Source organism: Falco biarmicus, chromosome 7, assembly GCF_023638135.1.
Source record: "Falco biarmicus isolate bFalBia1 chromosome 7, bFalBia1.pri, whole genome shotgun sequence".
In the NCBI taxonomy this organism is placed as follows: Eukaryota; Metazoa; Chordata; class Aves; order Falconiformes; family Falconidae; genus Falco; species Falco biarmicus.
In genome coordinates, this window is record NC_079294.1 from 65,649,044 (window position 1) to 65,676,949 (window position 27,906).

At 42.2% G+C, this 27,906-nt stretch overlaps 1 long non-coding RNA gene across 1 annotated transcript in view; it reads right to left on the reverse strand.

Moving 5' to 3' along the window:
• LOC130152479 (uncharacterized) overlaps positions 1–27,648 on the reverse strand; it is an 83,588-nt gene extending 55,940 nt beyond the window's left edge. The window contains exons 1-2 of the long non-coding RNA XR_008822986.1: positions 27,493–27,648; positions 26,525–26,630 (exon numbers count right to left, since the gene is read on the reverse strand). This is a non-coding gene — a long non-coding RNA (uncharacterized LOC130152479). The remainder of the gene's footprint in view (positions 1–26,524; positions 26,631–27,492) is intronic.
• Between the last annotated feature and the right edge of the window lie 258 nt (positions 27,649–27,906).

Sequence of the window (27,906 nt, forward strand, 5' to 3'; positions counted from 1 at the left end):
ATGGGAAACACATGGTGACACCAGATAAAAGAGACAGACAGAAAATAAAAAGAGCAAAAATTCTGCCGAAGGGGAAAATCACAACTCACATCCTCTCCTTTGGAGATGGCTCTGTATGATTATAAGTGCACTGTGAATATGGCTGTTCTGATAAAAAAGCCTGCACCATTCACACAGGAAAGTTCTTCGTTGGGGGGTGGGGAATGTTCTTAGCTGTTTGGGGTTTTTTTTTCCCCCCAGCTAAGCAGCTTTTGGGTACAACCAGCCATGCAACATGCAAAGCCCTGCCTACAAGCTAATACCCAAATGCACACCCTGATTCCTAAGCGCATATTCATTTGAACCACAGTGACAGCCTCATTTAGAAACAAATTAGGGGTTAACTAAGAAGTCCATGACGGAGGCAGAATCGAGTTTCCCTTTTCCCCTACTGTCTGTTAGAATTAGAAAGTGTCTATGAGCAGTGTGTGTCAAGAATATGAACATGAGATGTCATTTCTCCTGCCTCTAATTGAAGCCAAGATAAATGAAGTGGAAAGGCGGCGTCCAATCCAATCAAAACATGAAAAAGGTATTTTGACATGTAAATTACAAACTTCCTGTGTATTTTGTCTCCCCAATTACACCCTCCCCTGTCATGTTTTTTTAAATTATATCTTAATCTCCCAGTCTCCTAATAATTATGTCATCATTCTTGGGCCTTGAACACTGTGTAATGGTATTTTATAGGATGTGCCATTCATTATTAACTAAACTTACTCTCTGTCCCCAGTGATGCTATTTCTCATGGTGTTCAAATATGCATTGTGTCAGTTCTCTCTTTGTAAATGTTAGGCCAGTTCCACTCACTGCTTCTTGATTAAATGGTATGGAGTAGGCAAGATACTTTCAGACAGTTGATTCTGCCCATCATTATTTTATAGGGATGCACGCTCCCTAGTATTTTTTTAATGGAATGGGTGAATGGTTCCAAATGTAACTTCCCAGTCAGTTTGGATCACTGAAAGAGCTTCATGGCTTTCATGGTGTAATTGACTGTGTTTTCTTTCCACCTCTTGAAAGAAGAGACAGTATTGGCTCAAATTAAAATGCACAGTAAGGGATCAGGAATAAGATCAATGCAGTATATAACTACACCTACATGAGAGTATTTCCATCGACTGTAACAGTCTTTACATCAGATCTAACAGAATGACACCACGGATCAAATTCATTACATCTATATTTAGACATTGTGAATGCCACATCTAAGGTAGTTGGCAAGACCAAAATAATCACTCCTAGAATGCTATTCATCTCAGTCCTTTAAATGTCTATTTTCAGATTAGATTAATCACACCTTAGAAGTGCCTTTTTCTCTCAGAAGACTAGAACAGGAGTCTTCAAGACTTGACTTGTTCAAGCTGCAGAAGTTCGTTAGAAGAGAAATCCCACCCCAAACAGAAAAGTTTGGAGTCCCTGAAGTTAAGGACTGCCACAGTAAAGGGGGACAGATGACCGCAGGGAGAAGGAGAATTAAGGTAAGTCTTGTTATACTTGATCTTGTTATTAATGCAATTGGTAACAGGTTATGGATGAACAGCACTCAAATAATAGTTGCTTAGGCTTCTGAGCAAAGTCTATCTAGAACACCACTCAAACCATCAAAGATCCAAGAATGGTAGCTAATTAGACCCAATATCAGACGTTGCATAAGCATGCCACATTTCTCTGTTCTAGTGATTATCAGATGAAAAATGTGTAGCTTTTATGATACAAAACCTAATATTTAGTTAAATATAGCTAGTTCAGCAATATAACAACTCCCGATTTTGAGAGCACAGAAAGTGCTCTCCAGAGGTGACTTGCACATAAGCAGCTGGAAAAATTACAAAGAAAATTACTAACTTCACTGTATTTAAAAGTGATATTAAACAACTGTCTACACATAGAGTTTTATGTTCTCAATCAAGCTTTCAGCAAGGCAGAGAAGCCTGTGAAACGCTTTCATCCCAGACTTTCTGTTATTGAACACAGCATACACCACACAAGTCAGTCCTGTTTTTCAGCATCCACCTGCATGACAGGAATTTTGCCCAGGATTTGAACTGCTCCTCGGTTTTGCCTAAGCTCTTTATAAGTGAGTAATGATCCCAGTATCAAAGATGCAGTTTGCAGGTGGGAGTTTGGCTTTGGATACACCTGGGCAATCTCTGTTTATTTATTACTGCAGCCTGTGAGTGCATCAGAGGAGCTGCACAAACTCCTTAGTGGCATGAGCTCAGAAGTGAAGGGAATGGAAATTTCTATTGAGTTTTCAGCATCCTTTCTCTTTGCAAGAAGAGCCGTATCGCTGGAAGAGCTCTGGTCTACAGCTGCACAATAAAAACCAGGAGCCCGCTCTCCCTCCCTTGGCAAACGTGCTGCTAGAGCTGGGTCCCACCTCATCAGGCCTGGGAACTGCCTCTTCCCGGGGCCTCCCAACACGGACATCTCCTCTTTACTTTAGCAAGGTCAAAAAGTATGCAGCTCAACAAAAACAGTCAGTCACCCCGGGCTTACTTCTTCCTGGTGTGTTTTCTTCTGTCGTTTTCCCCAGGCCTGTTGAGTAATATTTGACCTGAGGTGAGACTGCTGTGAACAGGGCAATCTCCTCTTCCTTCACACAGCCTACAGAGGGTCTGTACGTCTCTCCTCTACTCTCCCTCTTCTACAGTGCCATTTTTTTTGTTTTTATTGTTCCTGACCTCTCTGCCTGCACTTCTGCTCACTTGTCTCCAAAGCACTCCAACAGTAACTTCTGTTAAATTAACCAGCAAGCTGGCTTTAAGACTTAAATACCTAAGCAGAGACTCCACCTGCTGAGGAGATGCCACTGTTCTCAACCTGCTCTACGCAGACAAGCCTACAGGCACTAAGCCTCAGAAGACTCTTTGCAACCATCCATGCCCTGCTGGGAACTGGCTTTTTATATATTCACAGGACAGCATTGCTGGCCTGTTCATGCTCTGGCACCTTGTGCAACAAAGCCTGGCTTTCCTGGGGACGAGCAAGCCCTCAGATGCCACTGTAAAACACATCCTCCAGCCTCAGCCACAAAGCCTGGGCCCTCTCCTGTCAGGCATATCCATCGGCACACACACAGCTTTCATCCAGTTCCTCAGGGAAGGGCTCACTTTTCACCAGACTGGACAGTTGGTTTTGCTGAAATAGGATTGAGACAACAGAATTGCATTATTTTAGCCATCCTGTCATCTGAAGGTTCCCCTACTTGAATGGAAAGCAAGATTTATTGCCTTTCCTTCATCTGAGCTGCAAGTAGCCATCATGCTTTCTACCACGCTGCCGTTTCATAGCATAGGTTCACCAGGCTGTGTGAGTGTCAGTCCCAGATGTGCAAACACACACGCATGTTTGCTCTTTGGAAAGGAAAGGTGAGGTTCCTGCCAAGCTGGATTTAATCCATTAGCACAAGATGCTCCGTGCTCATGTAGCTGGCCTTCTAGCACTAGATATAAACAACGGGCACTCGGGCATGGTAGCACCAGTCTCACCTTAATTAAAGGCACCTAAAGTTACTGAGAGTCCTTTTCTTCAGTTGCACCATTCTTTCTGCACAGGGTTCATCTCTCCATCTAGGAAGGTTCCCACACTGACATAAACCTCACCCATCTCTTGGGGTTCTCCTTTAAGTACAACACATGTTTCTGCCCAGATGAGGCTGTGGATAGGGTATCATCTCTCCTCTTGGTACACACAATAACACAAATTAAACTGGGTCAGTTTGTCTATGGCCAGCCAGTTTGTTATGATTTTAGTTTATCAGGATGATTTTAAACCGATTTTCTAATTATTTTTTTTTTAATTTAGGATGTAAAGGCAAGTCAATCAGGAAAATATTAACCTCATAGATGCCAGAGCACTCGTTCAGGTATGGCAGCAAAACCCTTGACCTGTGTGTTGTGGCTTTAGATGGAAATGCATAAAAAGAAAGTTTCCTGTAACAGCTTTTCTCCTGGCACAGCCTGAATGCATTTGCAGTGTGAGTTGTGTTGTTACTATATTACTGACACAGTCTGACCGTCCCCATAAAAGTACTGCATGTACCAGGCAAAGACTGTTTTTTATGCACCCTGGTACCCTGAAAAGCCTTCGTGTGTCCTTCTCCCTTTCCACAGGCTCTGAATATACCTGCACTTTAATAGTTTTGTCATGTACAGCCTAAAGTGCTAAGCTCCCTCAGCCACAGTTACCAGACCCCTTCCAGAGCAATACTTCTGTGTCGATGACAGGAGAGCAGGCAGGCCCACCGGCACCGAGCCAGTGCACTGCCAAACAGGATTTGTACCCAGTCACGCTATGTGAAACACAAAATAGGTCCTCTTGGGCATGGAGAAAGATGCTGCTGGTGAAAGACCTCCCCTGCCTCCCCCCCTGGCTCTCCATAGCTCCTACAATCACATCACGTGTCTGGCAGTAAACCCTAGGCACAGCCCCCAGGAAGGCAGAGTGAGCAAGAGCAGAGTACAACGGAGGATTTAGCAAAATAAATGCAGTAAGAGCTTGTACAGAGCTTTCCTCACAGGGTTTCTTTCACAGACACTAAACATGTAAATAGGGGATAGACACACACACATATATACACACTCGCTGACCTCAGCCCCTGAAGTAACAGGATGAAGAACCATTTCTCGCTGCATCCTTACCTATCACAGCCTCCAACAGCAGAATTAGGCACGTTGCCGATATGTTCACCACTATAAGAAAAAGTAAAATCCCACCATATACCAGCCTGTGACAGCACCCCCGGCTCTGCAGGGACACCCCTGCAGCTGGACAGCCAGGTTCACCGCAAAGAGCCCCACCCCCACCCCCGTCACTTGGAGAGCCACCGAGACTCCCCTGGTCTCCTTTTGGCCACAGCATCCTCGACCACAGGCAGTACGGAAAGGGGCTCCACCTGCTCTGAAATTGCAGCCCTTACTGCATAAACTTTAAAAACTGTGGATCTCATTAAACTGCAAAAGCACATAAGCATGCAATAAAACAATACGGGAACTCACACCTCAGGCTTCTGATGACGAACCATTCCTTCTTGTGGATATGCTATTTTAGTGCATTTTTTCTCTTATTCATTCATACATTTGCATTGTAGCATTGATTTTAATTCATGTGTATATTTGTTAGAGTGGACTTAAAAATAGATATAATTTCAAATATATTTTTACCAGTAAAGAATGTAAGAGAGGGGGAAGAAAAAAGAGAGAGGCAAAGAAAAATAGCATCATTCTTCAGTGAGCTACAGACCTGGTCAGAATGTGCTTGAAATCTGAAATTTTCATAGATTCTTTTCATCCTCAGAATTTCATAAGGAAAAGCTGTCATTTTTACAAAACACAAAGAGTAGGGTTTGGATTAAAATCCAGTTGTAAATAAAAAGCCTTTTATCTCCATCAACATCACCCATAAAATGGTGGTTTTGCCAATAAGAAGACATGGAGAGTGAAAACAGTGGATGCCAGTATCTCTGCAAATCCCTCCTTTTCTCTTTTTTTTTTTTTCCCTATCGAATCCTGGATTTTAATTCCAAAGCACAGAATTCAACACATACAAATTCAATACTACATCAAAAAGCAGAGTTTGTTCCTACTGGGCCAGATCCTCTATTGATATTAATCAATACAGATCTCTTTAGCCTAAGTGCATTTACATTGTGAATTCAGCCCCTGGGATCCTTAAGCTCACATACAGGAAAGGTCTGCTTTTAATTAAAAAAAAAAATAAAAAGCTTTGCAAATGTGGGCTTACAGAGGGATGAGGCCCCTCTGTAGGTTTATTCCAATATATTTGTATTTTCATAGCTGGAAATTCACAGCCAAACCAAAAGCCTGGAAGGCCGTTCTTTGGTTGAAACATTCTTGTGATAATTTTGGTTTTGGCAGCACCCATCTTCTAGGAAGCTTGTCCCAGTTTCACCAAACTCTTCGCCTTTGAGACAGGAAAGGAATCAATGTTTAAAACCCATTATTTTGATATGTACAAGCCAGAACTGAACTACAACTGTTTTGTTTGGCAATTTCCTTTAATTTTATGTTAAATGATTCAAACCATCCTTAAAAGCAAAGCATTTATGGAACAAAACAGTTGTTTTGGAGAGAAATAAAAATTTATTTTGACACAAAAGAGTCTGCTCCTTCCTTTCCACTGTTTGATTTCCTAACTTTTTTTTTATTTTGCTTCAAAAAAACATATTTATTTTAATTTTGTTGCACTGCCAGAGAACAAAAATAATCAATTATTCACACTGCTCTAGATAAACCATGCATAAATCATGAATAAAACCATACATTAATTCCTTCCGCTGTAAACTGCTATTTGATGAAAAGTAAAACATAAACAGGAGTCTCAACTTATTCTCTGCCTCTCTTTGTCTTGTTTTTCACTTAAGATTCAAGTGTAACAGCTTGGATCTTGGGACAACCTTAGAGCAGCTATGCTCCTTCCACGTTGTTATACTACCATCTACTGATAAAAGGATGCTACTTCTCTGGGATCTTATCTCCTGCCTTAGTCACCTTGGTGCAACAAGCAGTATTTCAATTCAATCAGACTTTGAAAATGAGCATTAACTGCTACTTCAAGCGTTATCACCTGAACACTCTTTTCTGCAATACGAACATATTCAGAGTAATCAGCTGCACTCCAGACCCCTTGTAGAAAATAAGATATTGGGGGGATTTATATTTGCTACTCCCGTTGTTTCTTTCAAGGGAAAGAAGCTAAGGGATGGAAAATGATCATCAAAAGCCTTTAGGCAGCTTGAAGGAAGAAGGCTGGGTCAGTCTTTTATTAAAGTGGATCAACATTAAATTGCTAGTTTAAAGAAGCTTAAAAATACACTACATTTAAAAACAAAACAATGGCAAGTTTAGTCTTATCAAATATTAATTGTTTCCCACTATTAACATCAGGAAAGGCAATAGCTTGGCTTTTTGCAGTGTTCCTGCACCCCTCTAGGGTGTTCTCAGTGCTTCCAGCAAGCTGTCCCCAGTCAACATCCAGGAAAAAAACCCTCATATGGGATTACCATTCTGTTTGACTAAGGAATGGAAAACAGAGACAAGAGCTGAGGACTCTTTGCAAGGTCTCTGGATGAAACAATTGGACGCGCCACTTAATTTCATATCACTTGCCCTTCTTGGCTATACCCAAAATAGAAAGAGTGGCAGGCACCTTTTATTTTAATCAGTGCGCTACACTGATTTGGGGGTAATTAGATGTTAGTAATTAAGAAAAGACTGCTGTGACGGATGTTTTTACAGGTTGCATTGTTGATTCAAGAAATAAGACTGTTCACCTTTAAGTATTGTCAGTCACATTACTTTAGCTGGGTAGAATTAAATGTCAATTTTATCTGGCTTCATCACTGCTCTTTAATCAATGTCGATGCATCACTTCCCCCTATCATTCCTCCATCAAACACTGACCTGGAAATCTGACACTGAGCTTTCCAACACCAGCTCAGCTAATTAAGAACTTTGTTATTCCACCTTCCATCTTTTAGAGAAAAGTAAGAAAAGTGCCAAAGAGCCTCTTGCTTTCATGTGGAAACGCATCAGCAGGGGGTTAATAATAATTATTAAAATGACTGACAGCTCAGGCTATGCTGTGATTTGGCCCAGCCCTGTAGTCATGGAAAGGTAAAAAGCTAAGAGAAACCAGGCCCTGAATTACTACAGTGAATAAATGGGATTTTAAGGGAAAAAAAAAACCAAAACCCAGAACGGCTTCTTACCCTCAGACTACAGGAGCAAACCAAGATTGTCTTGTAACCTAGAAAGGTGCTGATATTTATCTTTGCATCTAACCCTTTCAGCATGGTAGCCATATCCTCATTAAATCACTGGGTGTGCTAAAGATCAGTAGCAGGAGCACTCGGAGACTTTCCAAAGCAGTCAACCACGGACAGTGTGGGCCACCGGCAGGGAATTAAAAGCAGGGCTGAGCTATATCCAGATGAGTTTACTGGATTTTCCTGCTACACAAGCAGAGGAGACGGCTTAATGCTTGTACCCGCCACAGATTCCGGGAGTCCTAAGTACAGATTAAGATCCCAGTATTCTAGGGACTGCACAAAACCACAGCCCCAGTTCCACAGATCTCACAGCCTGACTGTGACAAAGAGCAACACCATGTCAAGGCAACCTGCATGTGGTGGTGCATGAAAAACAATGGGGGGTGGGGGGAAGGTAAAAGCAGTGAAGAATTGTGGATTAGTCCCATGTCACTGCTCCTCTGTCTTCGACAGGCTTGTAGTGGGAAGCAAGAGAGGATGCATAGTTTTAATATTACAAAAACACATACTTTTGAAGATCTTCACTACCTTTCCCTGAGTCTGTGGGGAACTCATAAGGCCAAATACTGCAAAAGTGTTTGCTGGAAAACTTTGCTGGTAGAGAATCAATTAGTTGTGGCCTGTCAGAAGCGGACATAGATTTGTCAATACTGAGTAAGAGTGATAAGCAGGATGGATATGGGCTGTGAAGGCTCTTCAATAAAATAACGCTCAGAACTAGCAATGAGGACTCAAGAGGCAGAGCCAGGTCAAAGCTTCTTGAACATGGAATCCAGCAGCATGGCAAATCCGAGCAAGAAATCTGCTTGTTCCTGCCATGCTTCTGGAAGAGAGATGCTAGGTGCATTTACTGAACAAGAAGAACAAGCAAGGCATATATCTGGCTGATATAATTTGGCTTATTCAACTGCAAACAATATCAGGAGGTTCAAATTTGGTTGGTTGAACTCCTCAGAGGTGGAGGAACAAAAGCACAAGCACTTGGCACAAACCATTGCTTATATTATCTCACCCAAAAGACCTGTAGACCTACCAGTTCAAGCAGACTCTGAAGGCTTTCACAGGATTAGTCGTGTGAGAAAGAACATATTTTTTTGCATAAGAAATAAGAATCAAAACTCCAAATACATTTTAAGGGCCAGATTTCCAGTGAAAGATTGAAAAAAGATGCAAGTGGCACTCTATCTCCTTTTTCAAGGCCAGCATTTTCTTTCAGAACATTGCTTAGGGAAAAAAAAAAATGCTGAGTAAACCATGCTGCTTAGAATGCTCATCATCCATCTCAAAGTCCTCTCCTAGCTCCAAAGCAGCTATGTGCAGCAGCTCCATCCTGACCCAATCCTCATCCTAAGTCTCTGATTTTAGCAGGACTCTGGGCAATTCTAGCTTTGGTGGCACTCAGTTCCCAGAACTAAATCCTAACCCACAGCAGGGCATGGTTAGCCTCCTCTCAGCTCTATTTAAAATCCACCGAATCACAATACACCTGCAGGGCAGTTTTAATTCCCCAAGTTTGGAACCTTTTAATTTTTTTCAGTCCATGAGTGGGGCATCTCAGGGATAAAATGCTGAATGGAGGCACTGAGAGTGTACATTCTAGTCTGGGCACTCCCACGCACACCTTTTGAGACTGCTGGTTAATCGCTTAATCTCTCAGGACCTTAGCCACTCATCTGGCAAATGAAGGTTCCTCAACATATAGATTTTGTGAAGATAATTCTTTAGTACCTGTGAAAAACAGAATTAGAGTATCTACAAAGGGACCTTGGTAATACTGCTGTGTCTTAAGTACCACCTTACAGATTGCACTTTTCCTGGAGGGCAGGGATGTTGATTCTGCAAACTGTAAGCATATACTTAAAGTTTAGCTGATTTTTCAATGGCTTGTAGAATCAGTGCTGATACATCCATCACAGCTATATCCAAACATACACCTGATGAAATAAATATCTTCTCAGTGTTCATATTATCATCCGGTGTTTTGGGGCCATCTCATAAAGGCGCTTATGTGCAACAATGCCTAAGCAAAATGGGTTGATTTAAGAGGGCTGAGGGAACACTTAGCTGAGAATTTCCTGGCTTCAGTTAGTTCCAGTCAGAACATTAAGATTATATTTCAGTGTCAGTATATTGTTTTTATTTGCTTTATTAAATTTTCTTTAACATGCATTGACATTTTCTTTCCCTTGTTACTCAATCTCTCAGCTGTAAAGGTTCCATTTGCTGAATTGTTTTGCCATTTGTATCCAAAAAAAATGTAAATGTAATAGGAATTCTTAAGGATTTTTTTCACCAAGAAGTGAAATCAAGCCCCAGGTGCTGCTGCTTGAACTCCAGTCCCAGCCTGGGCAGACTAATCAGGAGCTTTTAATTCGAAGGCAGCTGTACCCACCAAGACATAGCATTTGTTCTTTCAGGCCATGCAGTTACTCCAGTTGGGCACCACCGGCTGCCACTGAAGTCCTGTTTAAATTTACCACCCTCTCTCTTCTAGCTGGAGCAATAGTAGGGTTAGCAACACCACTGCTGTTACTGATAGCAGCTATGTACAAGATCACATAGTGCCAAGTATCCTAAAGGCAACTTGGATTTCAGCACATGCAGTATTGCACCTGTAAATGTGTGTGTGTGTGGGGGGGGGGGGGCTATGTGGCGGTGTGATGGGTACATCTCTGCTTTATGCATGAGACATAATTTGGTCCTGCACAAAACATTATTTTCAACTTTTCAAAGACAAAGGCAGTTAAGGTTTCAGGTTTGATTGCAAACAAGTGTCCAAAGAAGAGATTGTAAACAAATGTCCAGATCAAACAGAGCTTTTTACCAAGTATATAATTGTCCTAAAGTATCTACACTTTCTGTAAGTTAGACCAGCGCACTGACCTCTAACATACTTCTGAGATACTGCATGAGGCTTTGCAGAGTCCCAGGAACTGATGCTGTAACGAGGAGGGGGTGTAACACAGGGCTACAGCAAGGGTTATAGAAAGACCACTTTATCAGGGCTCTCTTGCATGCAGGATTCCTCTGGGGTCCAGCCCCCAGCTCCAGGGCTGCACACAGGTGGGACATGGCACAGAGCAGAGAAGTCACAGTACAAGGCCTGAAATGTTGTGCTGTCACTGGGAGCAAATAAAAGTTAGCCTTAGCATAACCTGTAAAATAGAGCACAGCGGGGCAAAGCCAGTCTCTGGGTGGAAATCAGACCCTCGCCCTTCCAAGTGATAGGGGACAAGGTTTAGGTTTTGGCCTCTCCAATAGTCAGGGAAGGGCATGACTCCCTGGCAAAATTCCCTGGCATGGGAGGTGAGCGTAGTAGCTTACACTGGCTAGCTGGAATCATCTTGTCTGTGCAAGAGCAGTGAAGAAATCTGTCTCATGCCCCTAGGTTTACTCAGGTCATCTGCTGGTCTCACCAGCATATTCCCACCTCACATAAATCCTCCTCAGTGACAAAGGAGTCCAACCACCTGGCAATACCACTGTTCACTCAGTGACCTTATTTTGAAACACCAGGCTCCAGAGACCTGTGGAGATATAACTTCTCTCCAAAGAGAGGATCCCAAATGATCTTTTACTTTATATCAGAGCCATGCTGAACATGTGAATAACAAACCACCAATGCAAGGAAAAATATTCAGAGCAAAACCATCAATATTTCTCTCCTTTCCTTGCGTGCAGGGGCTGCTGAACTCCAGGAGAGCTGGTGATCTCCTGCACTATCGATGCCAAAGTGTAACCCAGAGACAGAGGGGATGAGCAAGGAACAAGCCACAGCTTTCAGGTCTTTGCAGATACTGAGTAAATTAGACCTGCAGGTTTGTTCCTAATGGGCAGAGATTACACGATTTACTTGGCCAGCTGTACAGTTCAGGTGTTCTTCTGTTCAACCCAATTCCCAAACCACTAGCAATAAATCCCATGGTAATCAGTATTCAAGACACTACAGTGGGAGAGGCCCAAGCTTTTGAAGACAGAAAGACTGATGGAGAAGTTAGCTTTTTCTTTCCTATGGATATTTTCTGTTTTGCAGGGTCGAGAGAGTGAAGGGGATATAGCTAAAGCATGGCCAGGATTTCTAACGGCTACTACAGAATCAGCCCTATGAATGGGCACCAGTGCTATCTGGTGCATCAAACTCCATGAGCATTGTGTTTCATCCATGCTGTGTCTTTAAACCATAGCGCAAACATTTGATGTGCTTCAGGCATAGCATTTCGCTGTCACATTTGCCTGGGATCATGGCCAGATGAGCAAACCACAGCGCCAGCCTCTGCTTTTTGCTCTGTGAGTTCTGGCACCAGTCCCAAGGATGCAAAAGTCCTGACACCAGTGTCAGGAAGCCACAGGAATAGGTCAAACATCAAGTGATCCTTCTAAAAGAAATCACTGCAGGTGCCTTTCATTCACCTTCTGCTTCCTGAACCTTGAGGGCACACTTGCTTTATGTTGCTCAGCTTTCTTTCTCAGCTCTAGAAACCTGTGCTTTTTAAAATGCAAACTGCAACTCTACTTCCTTCACTTCCTTCCAGCAGCTACAGCTTTAAGAGAAAGAACAAATATTGCAGGGAATTTTCCAGGGTTGGTAGTGGTTTGTCTCTGGCCCGAGGCTGTCCTGGCAAGTCCTGACCTGCAGGCCATGTCCTCAGGTTGGCTGTGAACTGCCTGCACAGGAGCTACATGTGTAAATACAGCAGTTCCTTTTGGCCTACAGCTGAAGGTGCTTGGGTCCACACCATCTAAAGGACAGAGTTTTCTTTTGCAACTCCTGTAGGAGGGTTTTTTTTTTATAAAATAAATATTTCTGCTAGTAAGGCCTGCCAGGAGGAACTGCTGGTCTTTTTATGTCATGGTCTAAAACACTGATCAGATTGTCACAGACCCAGGGCACCAGCCCCTTTGGAAAAGGACTCATGCCATGATGTATGGCAATAAATACCCACAAATGCTGCAGGAGAGCAGTGTCAAATTTATTAGGAGGGCAAAACTGTCAACATGCCTGCTAGGCTAGTCCTGCGCGTCCCCTGCACTGAAGATCATTTCCAACCCATTAAAGGCTTTTTAAGACCCTGATTCAGACCCTGCATAACCCTGCACAGCACTAGGCCATTCCCAACCACCATTGCCCTGGCGCTCCCTCGGGCAGCGCTGGGAGGATGGCAGTCAAAGAGCAGGATTGATTTTACTGCTTGAAGTGAGTGTTGGTACCCCTACTCAGAGCCATCTCTTTATAAAAGCCAGAAAATCCCTCCTGGTCACTGCCAGACTAAGCCCAGTAACTTCTGCATGGGCTCTCCAGAGCCACACAGCCAGGTGTAGCCCAGCCCATGGCAGAGTTCAGCTTTGATTTCCCCTTTAAACCATACCAATAGAGAGGGAAAAAAAATATTATAAATCCAGTTCTCAAGCAGCCTGAGCAAAGAGGTCCATTTTCTCTCCCCACACTTTGCAGAGCACCCCAAAAGGTGACAACCTGGCTCAGGTTTGCAGCATGTCCTGCAGGGCTGTTGGTGAATTTTAGCATGGGGATAACCTCTAGCTACAAAATTAGATGCAACATACACCTACCCAGAGCACCCCAGACCTGTATTATGGACATTTGGTTCAGACCAAGCGTACAACCTCCTGCTTGGTCTACCACAGCAGTCTAGACATTGCAAGTACCACATGCCACTTTTTCTACACTAATAAACCCATAAGGGCAGGGAAGGCTGCAGGAAAAATGAGAACTACCAGAGCAGAACAGCCCCTGAGTTTTTGTTTATCACAGACTAATTAAAACAAAAAGTATACCATAACTCAACCCTTAATAATAGGTAACCAGATGTGTCATTACTTGACCATGCTGTATTGCAGCAGATATATATAAAGGTTATAAGACTATTTTTCAAAGCAGTGTGCCATAGCTAAGGGCTTCCTAGCACTTTTATAACAAACTTAGCACCTGAAGGAATTCTACCTACCACGGCTAATGCAAGAGATTACCAAATCTAATGCACACAGTCCCTCAACCCAGGAATGCAAATGCTGGCATATGACATCATTGCCTGGTACACTATAAGACACCATCACTATTAATAGGAGATACTTCCTGAAAAGACCATTTTCCTGTTGAATTATATAAAGTGTCCTGAATAAGGAAAACAGTGCCAAAACACCAGTAGTGGGCAGTTTTTTGTTTTGTTTGGGTTTTTTTTGGTGCAGTTTCCTAGCCCCACCCAAAGCACAAACAAAAAAAAATGTTTACAGAGGTAATAAAATATTACAGTGTGAACAATTTACGTAATTGCCAAAAGGACCAGGAACAAAAGTAAAAGGACAACACCGATAAAAGCCCTAGGCTTAAATCCAATAAAGCCTGTAGGCTTCAACACCCCATGGAAATCACTGTTCATTATATACCTCTAGATGACGGTACGTTGCTTTTGTCTGAAACCACGCAGCCGAACAACCCAAGATCCACATGTTATTAATTTCATCCCCCTGTCAATCACTTTCCAATCCACCCGACTGATGTTTTCCACCCTGATCTTCAATATCTCTTCTGTGGATTGAATTTTCAAGTGTCCAGCATTGATTGAACTCTCCCCTTTAAAGCCATCATCGGTACCAAGAGGAGCCACAGCAAATGCTCTCACAGCTGATGGGCAAGAATCACCAAAGGCCACAGCTGGGCAACGTGCCTTCTAGCACAACACAGCTGGGGACAAGGCGCGCTCTGCACTGGCCCCGTCTCTGCTCCACGGTGCCATTTCTGACTCAGACAGCAGTGCTGCCAGCCAGGCAGATACAAGCACAAGGCTGTGGGCAATTGAATGACTCCAGTACTCAAAATGTGAGGTTTTGTGGGTCTGTCCTGTGCAGCATGGATGCATGCAAATAAATCCCTGTGGATAACCTTGGTTTTGGCTTGGTGGTTTATTTTAATGAAGTAAATAAACCAAACATATACATAGGCTTGGCTTAGAAACAAATTAAAAGCCCACAATGGTGCACACAAAAACTGTTTGGACTGCTGTGCCCTGCCCAGAATCTCCTGTAGACTGAAATACAGGCTTTTCTTTCCGAACCATAATTAACGTTTTTGCAATATTGCCTCAGAGTTCACCCAGGCCATCTGATGAATCTGACTAATAGGAGAAGATGCTTTTAACCTGTGGGCTGCCAGACGGCTGGGTACCTCCTTAGCCACATATATTTGGCTGTCAGGTTGAAAGAAAGGCAGCAGATTCAGGGTTAAGCACTATTCCTGTCATGATTGCCCTGAACTTGCCCAGTTAAATTGCAACAGCATGGGTCTCCATAATTATCTAATTGTTAGTGTTGTGCCTTTACGTAATTTATGATGTAGCATTAAAGCCTGACCTCTGGTTTGAGATGAAGTGTAGTACTGCTGACATCCAAGCTCAAATTAGTAGGTAAGTAAGCACCCAATTAACGATTATGCCACTGAGCTTTCATTTCAATCTGACCACACTGCTACACTAATCAGTTTTCTAAGCCTTTCACCTTCCCCATAACTAATAAGCATTTCTCCTGCTTTTTATGTCTGCAAAAGCCTTGTTATCCTCATAAAAAGCACTCCAAGACTGCTGCTTCCAGTAATTCCTGCATTAAGCCACTGGCCCAGTGGCATATTACCAGCTCTCTAGCCACCTGATCAGTAAAACCCAAGGCATAAAACATAGGCAAGTTGGCACTTTACAGCAGGGACAAAATCCTCGCAATGCAGAGGACTTGCCTTAGACTCGAAGCAGTGCAATTTAGATGAGAATTTGGTCCTGCCCAGAATCACATAGTTTCACAGGAGTTTGAGGATGCAGGACAGAGGGATTGAACGTCAAACCATATCTTGCAGATAACTAAATTCTGTCATATTAACAAAACAGTGACAAGACCTGGACCATCAAGGCTCTGCAGTTTTAATCTTGATCCATGAATTACTTTTCAGTTGCCATGAGCCAGGAGCTTGCAGGGAGGGGCTTTGCCTACACAGACAACTCAAGTCACATATTAGACACTGTATCACAGCTTGCATCACTGATAACAATGTATCGCTTTTTGAAAATCTGAGTTGCAGAGCTGAAGAAGGTGTGTTCGTCTTGGAATGAGATTTCTGATATTATACAGATATAACAAGGAGCCAAGACTTGAGGCCTCAGTGACATCATCTGCAGCTCTGCATGATGACTAGTTGGTGCTGGAACACAAGCCTGCAGTGGGGAAATAAATCCCCAATTCACTGCAATCCCATCCTCTTCATCACCGCTTAACCTGCAGTTTTCCAGAGTTCCTCTAATCTCTAAAACTTCAGTCTTCAAGGCACTTGCAATTTTTTCTTAGTAAGCAGCTATTTAAATGTGATCTCAACAATACAAGAGACAGCTTTGAAAAATCCAGCTTTTTTCAAAGGAGGAAAGCTTCATAGTCAAGCACTACCACTGGGCCAGACGAACACTGCAGAGCTGCAATTAAAATGTGCAGAAAAGCACGACTCCAAACCAAGTGCAAGGAACCAGCATGTTTTGGGTGGAATCAATGCAGCTAAAAGCTCTAAGGCGTAAACAGGTGCAGTAAGCGGTGTCAGGAGAGAGTAAAAATAGTAATAATGATACATAATTAGTGTCATGCTTAAGGTTTGAACATCACATCAGGGAACACAATAAAAAAATAATCTCAGCCACACACACAAAAAAACCCCAAACAAACCAACCAACCAAAAAAACCCAAACCCACAAAAAAAAAAAAAAAAAGAATGGTAGGAAAAGCTACACATATAGGAAACCAGTTGTGTGAAATTTGTAGAAAAGCTGACAGAGTCATATAGCTATAGACACTAATTTCCTGTTCCACTGTGGAGACAGCCCTGATCAGCTGGACTTAATATAGCCTCCTCCATGGCAGCTGGGTCAAATAGTGGCCTAAGCACTAGAAAATTGCCTGCCATGTGGATGAGTTTAGTGCACAATAAGCTGTGTGGTAAATAAACACGTTTAGCATGCTCAAAAATAGATAGCACGCTCAAGAGTTTTATGACACATCCAGATAGACGCAGCCAGAGAGTTGCTGCAAATTGGCTGATTCAGGATAACTCATTCATATGACCCAGTTTTAGGGGCCCACAAGTAATTTTCTGCATGACACCAGAATGTTCCAATAAGAGCCACACGTGTGAGGAACAAAATACCATCAGTTCCTCAAAACTCTACGCATATACAGCAATCCTAATGGCAATGCTTTCAAAAAAGAAGCACCAATTCAGAAGGCACAACTGCAAACTCTGCGTGGCTGATCATGCCCCCAAGTCATGCCATAGCTTCCAGCAGCTTTTAAAAGCTGCCTCCTCTTTCTGGGTCTCGCTCACATACAATATGGTGCTGATTCTCCAACCCACTTTCTGTTAGCAACTGGATCTGCCAACTTTCACAACTGCCCATGTGTTTTTTTCAGTGGCACTAATGAGCACCCCAGTGGATTAGGGACTGGACTGCTCACTCCTCTCTTACAAGTTACCACAGATTTAAAGAAGAAAAACTATTAAGGAATCTATAAGGACTTAAGCCTGGGTTTTATAGCTACCCTTGCCCTGGCTGAGTCAACAAGAAAGCACTCTACCTGACTAATTGGGAGTCACTCTGCCTTCTGACATCCGTGCCTTCAGCTCTTATTCTGAGCTACTCAGAGGAGACTTGGGAATGTTTTAAATTATTGATGAAGATAGGAAACCTATCTCTGAAACGCCTTTGGCAAACTCTTAATATTCTGGGATTTGGCATCACAAAAGACAATTGCCTCTGTCTCACTCATGCTGTTGATGCCTCTCACCCATTTACTCGCACTATAAAATTACAGTTTCTGATTAAGTCCGTACCGTATGGAGAGGCAAATGGAAAGTGCATTGTTTATAGCTCTGAAAGCTTCTAGGTAATCTATCTCTGGCGCCGGAGCCTGCAAACCCCTCCATTTGCAGAATTTTCACTGATGACAGGAGTCCTCAGAGAAGCCGACCCAAAGCAGTCAGTTGTCATAAACATATTGGATAATTATCTTAATTATTTATAATAGCACCAGTAAGCAAGCCAGCACTGAACGCACAGGTCCTGCCCTGGACAGCTCACATTTTAATCAGACGTGAACGCAGTGTGCAAGACGCAAAGCAGCAGTGACATACAGGCTACCAGGTGAGTTTATTAATATTTTAGAAAAGGGTTCATCAGTAAAGGAGTATTAATATTTTCAGACCCTTTGACATGAGAATGTTAAACCTGACCAAGCATCACATGGCACAGAGATTTCCCACACACACACACATATTTAAAGGCAATATATTCCAACATGACAAAGCCCTACAGAAATCTTCCAATTATTTTCTTTCAACTCACATGGTTTCAGATTAACTGATTTGGCTCAGGCTGTGCTAACTGTGTCTTCAAAGTCAGCAAAGCTGAGCAAAATCTCCTTCAGCGTCTTGAGAGAGTTTGGGACCAAGTTACCAAATCTAGAAGGGTTAAGAGGCAGCTCACTTTCAGCTTTGGTGGCTCAAGACAGCATTCCTCACAAATGACACTAAGGTTGATACACAGGTATCAATTACACCATCCTCTCAGAAAAAAAACACCAGGTACCCTTGTTATTATCAAAAAAGTAGGAAAGCAGCTTATAACTACTAATGGATGATGTTTCACCATCACCTTCCAGGAAGGGAAGAACAAAACCCCAAGGGGAGAGCAAGAACCTGTCTGAAGTTGGATGGCAGCTTGGGGGTACGCCAGGAATGGGACCGACCTCTCTCGAGTCCCAGTCCTGCTCCCCTGTCGCCAGACACTGGTTTGCCATTCAATCAAGTTTCTTCAGGTATTACATGTAAACATAGTCTCTCAAAATCTGCCTAAAGATGTAGTCAGCAATGTGTACACATGAAAACACATACAGGTGTATATATACTACACATACACACATGCAGAGCCTAGTGTTTCTTCATAAAAACACTTCTACCTGGATAAGGACACCTGACCATATAGAAAGCAGTGACAGAGGTTGATTTTGCCTTTAACCTGTGGATTGTGCAAGGGCTGACTGCCAAAATGTGTTTTTTCAGCTGGTTGGTGTGCTGGTCATTCCTTAATCAACCATCTTTTATTATCCATTAGCGTACATTAAGCTAAAAAAAACGGATTTGGAGCAGGGATCCCATTCTTCTTGTCTTAGCTAATTTTCTGTTCTCAGAGAAAGTTTATATTTTTCTGTTTGAAAGGGATAGAATTACTGCAAAGGGATCTGTCTGCACTGACAGAACTAGCTTTCTTTTCCTCCTCAACAGCTGGGTTATTATTAGAACTGGCAGAATAATTCATAATGAATAATTTGACACCTCTTTTTCCATACATATATCACAAGTTGCCCACATTTATTTGTTACTCCAAATTATTAACCGCAGACTTTCTGCCAATAACTCCCAAAGGGGTATTACTGATACAATATATTCCTTGTCCCCCCCAATCAGGAAGTCCTTTCATTAAAGTCAGAGTGGGAAGCATTAATTACCTCTTATTTAAAGGTAATAACTCATCATCTGTAATCATTCCTCAGAGATAGATGCTAGTGTGATGACCCAAACTACTGCAGTTTGAATTTAGCGCTGGATGCAGATGAAAATTCACTGAGAACACAAGAACGAACAGCTCTATCCTTGCAGAAAAAAATTTCTGTTGGATTATGGTCTTTTCAGGACTGTTTGTGCCCATAAGAGATCACTTCTGCCTTCTCTAAAAGACTCAGGAGTCATCGGAGACTTTAAGCCACTGACTGTGACCATTGCACTGTGCAGGTTATATTTTGAAAGGTTAAGTGGGACTTAAGCAGGGAATAAACTTTGGTTTGGTGCCCAGAGAAAGGGTGAATATGATTCTTTGGTAGTATTTTATGCACATTCTCTTTCTGTGGCCAGTTTGTTTTCATTTATAACAGTACGAGTCCAATATAGCTCCAGGGACATATTTCTGCTAAGCCCCTAGCACACAATTAGAGAAAAAGAAAGCCCATGGACACATCCATTGAGCCCCCAACCTTGCACCTCCTCAGCAGAAGGACAAACAAACATTTCTGATTTCTCTAAAGGATAAAGCTTGCTCCAACACCATGTTGGTGGTGCATATGAAAAAGACCCAGCCAAGACAATCTCTATGGATTTATTGCCCTTGACAGCTTAGGACAACCTCAGGTACCTACTGGCATTAATATACATCGAAACACTCGCAAAATTTCCAAGCAGGCTTGTAAACCAAAGACGAATACCAGCAAACATAAAGGAACTGCTAAGTGCAAACCCAAGTCACCCTGTAGCATATGGGTACAAATACAACAACCAAAGGCCCAGTCTAGAGACTTGGAGACTACAAGAGCTCACATAACCTACTAACTGTTACCTAGCCCCAACTATATGAAGGCTTTTAGTTATTTCAGGTTCAACAGGTGAGTTTAAACAACCTGTTTAACACAAAACATAAGGCTAAAAACCAGAAGCAAGCTAAACATATTGGCATTCTGGCACCTTATGCTGAATAATTCATACATAAGGTACTGCAGAAAAGAAACATATGGTTTTGGTCCACAGTGACTTTTTAAGCAGCAAATTTAAGAACTAACCTCAAATGTATATATTCACCAAAAACCTTCTTGTGCAGAGTGAAAAGAGATCATTACAACTACAGACTATCTCTGCCTTCACCATTTCCCACAGTGATTTAGATTTCCTTATTTGATTTTGCCCTGAAACAAAACAGCAACGCTTACAAAATCTCATCTAAAAGATTTAGGGTGCTATCCATGTTCCAGCACAGCTGGACTTAACTCATTTTGACAGACTAACAGTACATGCAAATTTGATGTATTAACAGATAAAAAAATCTCGGGACAAAGGCCTCCCTTCCAAAAGCGAGCACCAGTTGAGGTCCAAACTGTCTACAGAGGAGTTGTCGTACTACAGTCACCAGCGCATCAATTCTCTCCTTGGTTGTTCTGAATACGGTCTCCTGCTGAGCACCATATGCATGTCTGATAGCTGCCATTAAAAATCATCATCGCACACACCAGTCCCTCAAATACAGTCAGTGGAAAATAAACTCAGAATCCCAGCGTGGTAACTGCTGGCAAATAAAGACTTTTAGTGCTATACTCAGCCAAAGTACACAGCTACTTTACTCTTGGCTAATGCTGCATCCTTTCTGAAACACCTAAACCTATGTGCAAAGTGACAGCATTGCTGCAGTTACATCTTTAATCACAGCAGTGGTTAAAAGCCAAAAGTAAGCTAAACATATTGGCATTCTGTCACCTTATGCTGAATAATTCGTATGTAAAGCGTTGCAGAAAAGAAACATATGTTCTTGGTCCATAGTGTCTTTACTATAAAATATTTAAGAATTAGGCTTGGATGTGTGCAGTCAATAGTAGCCCACCGGTGTGGTGTCAGAAAGTCTATCTGTACCTGTATATACTTATTCACTGTATTGATACCGCACGTATGTATTTATAGCAAAGATTTAAATCCAAATCACAAACAAATTGTTCAGGTTATTCAAGCATTTTGAACACTTCTTTACAGTGGATGTGGGTAGTAACCCACACTTTCTTATGAGCACTACATGAACCAACATGCAACGCTGCTCTTCCTCTGCAAACACCGTAACGGGGATATCAAAACATGCAGCCCCTTTATAGCATCCAATCTAACTTATATCGCTTTACATTTACACATAAGGCCTTTAATCCCATCTCACTGCATCACTGAAATCAGAGTCAGGTCCAGCATATCTGGAAACACACCCAGACACATGCACACACAGAAGAAACCTTTTGGCATATCTATGAAGAATAGGCCTTCCAAAAAAACATCCAGTATACAGATGAGCCCTCAAATTAGTAGAGAAAGCATGACGACTTCAGCAGTGGTAGCTGATGAAGAGACACACACATATACACCTCTGCCACCAATCGTGCTGCTAGGGCATTCATCAAATTAAGTACCAAGAGGCACAACACCTCTGATATCTCTTCATTTGGGGCTCCAGTAAATGAAGCACTAGATTAGGCCTGACAGAGGCCTAATGCAGCTTGAGCTTTTCCTGGTGTAATTAATTGGAACTTCGCCAGCTTGACAAATTGGAATGATGAATCTATCTTGTATGAATAGAAAAAAAAATGCATAATCAGTCAAAGATTTAGTTAAGACAGCTTCTCTCTGACTCCCTGCCATAGCTAAATCCATTAAGGCGAGGAAACATCACTTTAAGAAAAGGCACTGCTCTCCGTATGTTCAATTTATAACTTTTTGTTCTTGAATTTAATGGAGCAGTCAACCTGGACAGATTTGACTTTGGAGGGGCGAGAAAGGAGGAGGTGGGAAAGGTTGTTTTATTTTTAGCATTCTAATCTTCCCTGCACCTGGGTATTCTGGGAAAGAAAATAGTCACTTTGGTTTGAATGTGCATTCCTGGGGCTGGATTTTAAACCATCGGGGTTGCACGAGGAAATCTAATAGATGCACCACAATTTTGCCACCGAGATGACTGATAAAACTTGCTTGTCAAGTTTTTCCCCCTACTAACTTGTTTAATTGCTGGTAACATTTAGGCTTTAGAGGATGTGATAGATTGACTGCTCTGCCAGCACTGCTTTTTCCTCTCTAATTACCACCTAGTTGTAAAGGCCCTTTCCTGACACATTTAATGGAGAGGCAGAGGGAAAACAGGTTTGCTTACTTTTGAAATATATTTTTATCATTCAGCAGTTATTTTCCATATATTTAATTTAAACCGTGTGCTTCCCTCCCCTCCCTCCATCTTGCTTGTTGAGCCATAAGACCTGAATTTCACAGAATCAATTAAGCAGCTAATATCCCCATTTGTACTGAATGTTTAAAGAAATTTTAGATTTCCTCTTCAAGGCTGCGGGTTGCAAAATAAGTTACACGTTAGGGAAGAAAAGCTTATTGGTTAAGTGAGAGTTGACACTGATGGTTTTTATTTCAAACAATCTAGAATTCCTCCTAGGCTCACACATGCGAAAGCACCAGCAAATGTTTAGCTGACATAATGCAAATGACTGGCCATAGATTTATTTGACAAACAGTTGAGCAGACAGCCCTATATTGCACTCAGTTGTACCCCACACAACCCCACCGGAGCCAGGAGAATTTTGCTGGCAGAAATGAGAGCAGAATTAAACCCAAACACTGCGGTTCCCGCATTGAGCCATTCACTTTTGGCCACTGGCCAACCTGACAGCCACATTTAAATAAGCCACCTGCTGAGTAGGGAGTTTAAAGAGCTAAGTGCTCACGAGAGCTTTAGCCGTAAAGTATATTGAACTTATGCAATAAGGCGTGAAGTGAAAGGATTTCAGTGACAAGGAGTACTAGAGGCCATACTATGGTTCTGACCTCTTGTTCTAGGTCAGATGCAGAACAGTTTTGGCGATACTCCCCTTCCTTGCCCATGCTACCTAAAATATATCAGACAGAAACTCTGTTCAGAGAACCCCATTAGATACGTGTCCCAAGAAGTGAACTATACACAGCAAACGCTCAAATTTATTTTTGTTACCTCTAGTAATGCTATAAAGCAGGAATCCTTCTGCAGAGCACAGTATTTCCCTCTGTTTAAATGTTGTTGTGATTTCATTTTTCAGAAGAACTGGATTAGCTGTGTCAGGGGCAGAAGTCCTTTCCCAGGAAAGCCGTGAGATCCCTCTCTTCCCATGCACTACCTTACCACTAGGGCCTTGTCTCATCATCTCACAACCTCTTTTGATTTGGCTCTCACCCTCCTTGTCGATTTTAACAAAGATGTCTTTAAGCACCTAGATGTTGGAACGGGACCGCGCTCTTTCTGCTGCTGATTATGTGTGATAAAAGTAACAACTTTCTGCTATCACCAACCCAGCGACAAAACTCTCCCCAAAGAGGGAGGCTGAGCAAAGTGACAGGAAGGCAAGCAACTCTCATCTTCCAGCCTGTAACAACAGCAGATTGCAAAAGTGTTATTTGGCTCTTTCTTAGCCCCAATTTGCTCAAACCAAATCTCACTAAGTTCTAGCTGCAAACACTTCTGGGAGAGAGTCTTACTCTGCATCAGCCAGGACAGTCCCTCCAGCAGTCAGACTCTTAAACTTGTCTGCTTTTCCTTTGAAATTCAGAGGGGTACACCTGATGCATTTACATCCCCATAAGTAATTCAAATACATATCCACACCCTTTCTTCATTTGCGCTATTACTGCTTAACTTTTCCCCTTCTCAGCCTTTGTTCAGAAAGCCCTGATACGGCCTTCTACCAGTGGAAACTACCAGCTTATTTTTTATGTCTTTACCATCAAACTGTCACACAAATGCCTTCTGACTTGGTGGCGACATGGAGGTTGTCAAGTCAAGTTCAGCAGCTGACTCACAGGCCATTACCCACACAACTGCCATTTCACTTTTAACGTCCCCAGTCTGTGTTTAAGACTGAGTATCCCCTTAGCCACGCTGCTAGGAAACACTTCCAAGAACTTAATTCAAAGAAAAAGATGTTATTTTCAGTGTGGAAAAGCTTCTATTTAGATATAGTACATGACAAGCAAATAATTTTAATGTCAAAGGACTTGAACCTTAACATATTACAGTGTAATATGTCATGGCATTGCTTCTACACAACGGGAATTTAAGGGTTAATGGCTTGCCAATTAAAATATGGAGCCAAAAGATCTAAGAAATATTATAGAAACATGCTCGTCACAGAAGGTCCCGCCCTCCAAAGTGGTTCTGCAAGCACCGTCCAGGCGCGACCTGAACAACAGATCACTGTTTCTAATCGCCCCTCAGATCTTGCCCTGACGGTGGGAATGATGTGCCCCACGTTCACCATATCATGCTGTTTGCCCTTTGCTTAACAGGCAGAACAACTGAGACCAGCAGCCGGCTGCTTTACCCTAACACAGCTGTGGTTATGTTACCTCGCACAGGACCACAGGAGGCTCCGGAGACTATAGCAGTAACCTGTGAGCTAGTTGTGCGTACGCGCACGTGCCCTGCACAGCACCTCCCTGCCAATCTGCACGCACACCCAGCACCTGCCTTTGCCCTTAGGTGCTTCTTGTCGCCATCAGAGAAATACACTAAAACATACAACCTGCAAAACAGAGGTCTGAGCCTAAAATGTCTCTGTGTTTGGGTGTTTGGCTCCAGAGGGTATTTCAGCCTGATAGAACCGTAAAAATTCCAACTCAAGTTTTGAGTTCAGTTCTTCCCTATCTCAACACTGAATACCCAATCCTTCGTGCACATGCACATACCTGGCCCCTGTACAGAAGGTTTCTGTTTTACTGTAGAGATTCCAATTCAAGCTTTGAGTTCAATTCTTCTCTACCTCCACATTGAACACCCGATCCCTTGTGCACATGTGCACACCTGCCCCTCGTACAGAAGGTTTCCTTTTTGTTTATTTTTTTAACTATCCTTTCTACGCAAGGATGATCAATCGCCTGTCTCTTCCAAGTCATGTCCCTATTACAGAAGATCCTGTTCCAATAAATGATTAGTACGTGCAGAATGCATTAAAATGAATTATAATAGCAATCTGATCCCCAGTGCCTCAGTAGAACCTTTCCATCACAGGTGACAGCTGGTTCCCTTGGGCTTAGCTCTGGAGAAGGAGCGTCAGACCTCAAAACTCAATCCAATAACTTTGTATGAACCTAACCAAGTTCACAGAGTGTGCAGTTCTTCCTTTGTCCCTGAACTAGGAAAGATATACCTCAAAGGGTATTCAACAAGCTGGTATACACCCCATCATCTCAAATAAATGTAAATGCATTTTTCCATATATTATGTGATTACAGCCTCTATCTGCCTATGGTGCTATGTTTTATTACAGGCCACCAAAAATAATTAGTTGGTGACCCAGAAAACTGATATATAAAATCCTTTTAATCACCAATACGGCTTTCAATTATATAGTGTAAACTTATTAACCTTTTTACTGCTGAGATTTGATTTATGGAATTCCAGCTGCATTAACATTACAGGAGGAGATAGAAAGTGTCTTGTATGACACATTGGGATTAACAACTGATCACTGGCTCTGCCATCGCAGAGTCTCACAGAGCAAAGGCAGCATCCTGCTAGTCCCCAGGGGCTCATTTCAATCAGAGCTGCGTGGAAAGTTTGGTCTGTGGAGTAGGACTGCGTAATTCCTGTCACTTTATATACAAACCACAACACACAGGCCAGCTATGGCTTTCAGAAGGAGCAGAGGTTGTGTGGGCACTTGCTGCAGTAATAAACAACAAGGGCAAAGAGGGCTGCGTTTGTACCTCTCCTTACTTGCACGGTCAGAAATACTTATATATTGAATGGAGACACTTTGGGGAATTCTGCTGCATGGGAACCCTTAACAGCAGCTTTATTCAAACAAAAGTTTGAAACATGAAGAGAAGGGCTATTTGTGAGGGTGCATTTATAGAAAACAATTTTCAAGTATGTTCTTCTTTCATTTCAAAATTCATTCAAAACATTTTAACTGGACAAGTATTTCCCCTTTTTTGTTATAGTGGATTTCCCTCCTCCCCACCTGGAAATCAGAAAGTTCCCAGAAACTTATAGATTGGCGTAAGAGGCTTTGTTCACTTTTTCCTGATACAGAAACAACACTTACTGCTTTGTACAAGGTCTTAGGGCTTCCTGGTCATCTTCCCATGGGGCTGTGTTTCTATAGATAATGCAGAGATCAGCAGGAAAGACAAACAGGCCACAGTGAAGCCCTGCTAATTAAAAAGCCAAATTACTAACCTGAACTAGATGATACATCAAGTTCCAATAATAGATACAGGCATCTGAAAGGTAAATATTACCATAACAGGCTTGAATGAATCAGCCCAAGGATGGGAAGACCGGTATTTCTAGTGCACATACATCATTTTATTCAAACCTCAAGAATATACACAGAAATTATGAATCTTGCCATAACTTCAATTTTCAGTTCCCCTCCTGTTTCTTGGTGGCTCATTATTTGTTGTTTAATGACAATAAAATAGAATAGTAATGTTCCATAAGATAATTTCTGCTGCAAACACCTAATTACCTCTTTTACAGTCTCAGGAGGAATAAAATAATTAATAGATCTCGGTCAAATTTTGCAAGTAAACATCAGGTTTCAAATTTCAAATCTTAGCCTTTTCCAATCTTAAAAACCTATTTTTCAGTATCTTTTAATATGTAACCATCCCCAAATGACATAAAATAGCAAGGCGAAATAACTAACGCTCCCCACAAACTGAACCAAACCCTCATCATTCACTTAGGTTTTTGTTCTTCAAACTTGAAAAGCTTTGAAAGTCGCCCTGAAGAGAGGCTGTGCGGGTAGATGCTTTGATAACCTGTGCAAAAGCCATAATCTTTATAGAAGGGAAATGCCAATATTTGCCATCATCTTTCTCAGGATTAACTGTTATTGAATGAGACCGAGTTTCCCACAGAAGCACTGCCTTGCCTGCAAAACGGGCAGCCCAGCTCCCTTTGGGCAGTCCTCAGGTCACTGGTTCTTTGCAGATATAGATTTGCAACGGTTCACTGCAACCCATACACTGGGCAAAGACCCCCAAATCCTGACTGCCTGGGTCATACCTGGCCATCCAGCAGATTTATCCCAAGGCCAGCTTTGATATCTCCTTCACAAGCTGAGATTTCTAGTGCAGCACAAAGCGTGCATTACCGCCGTCCTGATTCATGCCAGCTCCTCCCAGTGCTAAGGCCCATCACACAGACAGCAAGATTTTAAAATGTATTCTGTGAAACAAGGAGAATAAAAATCAATGGCACTACATAATCCAGTCAGTGCCTTTCTTTGCTCACAAATCTTCATTTGTTCAGCTGGGAAAATTATGGACCGTCCAGAAATAATACAGTAAAGGCGCTCAATGACAATTATAATGTAAAGACTAATAGAGATGGTGGTATCAATCTGGTATATTCTGTTCTGTGAAGCCCATTTATAATTTTTAATAAAAATAGTAACACTTTACGATAAGTGGACATCAT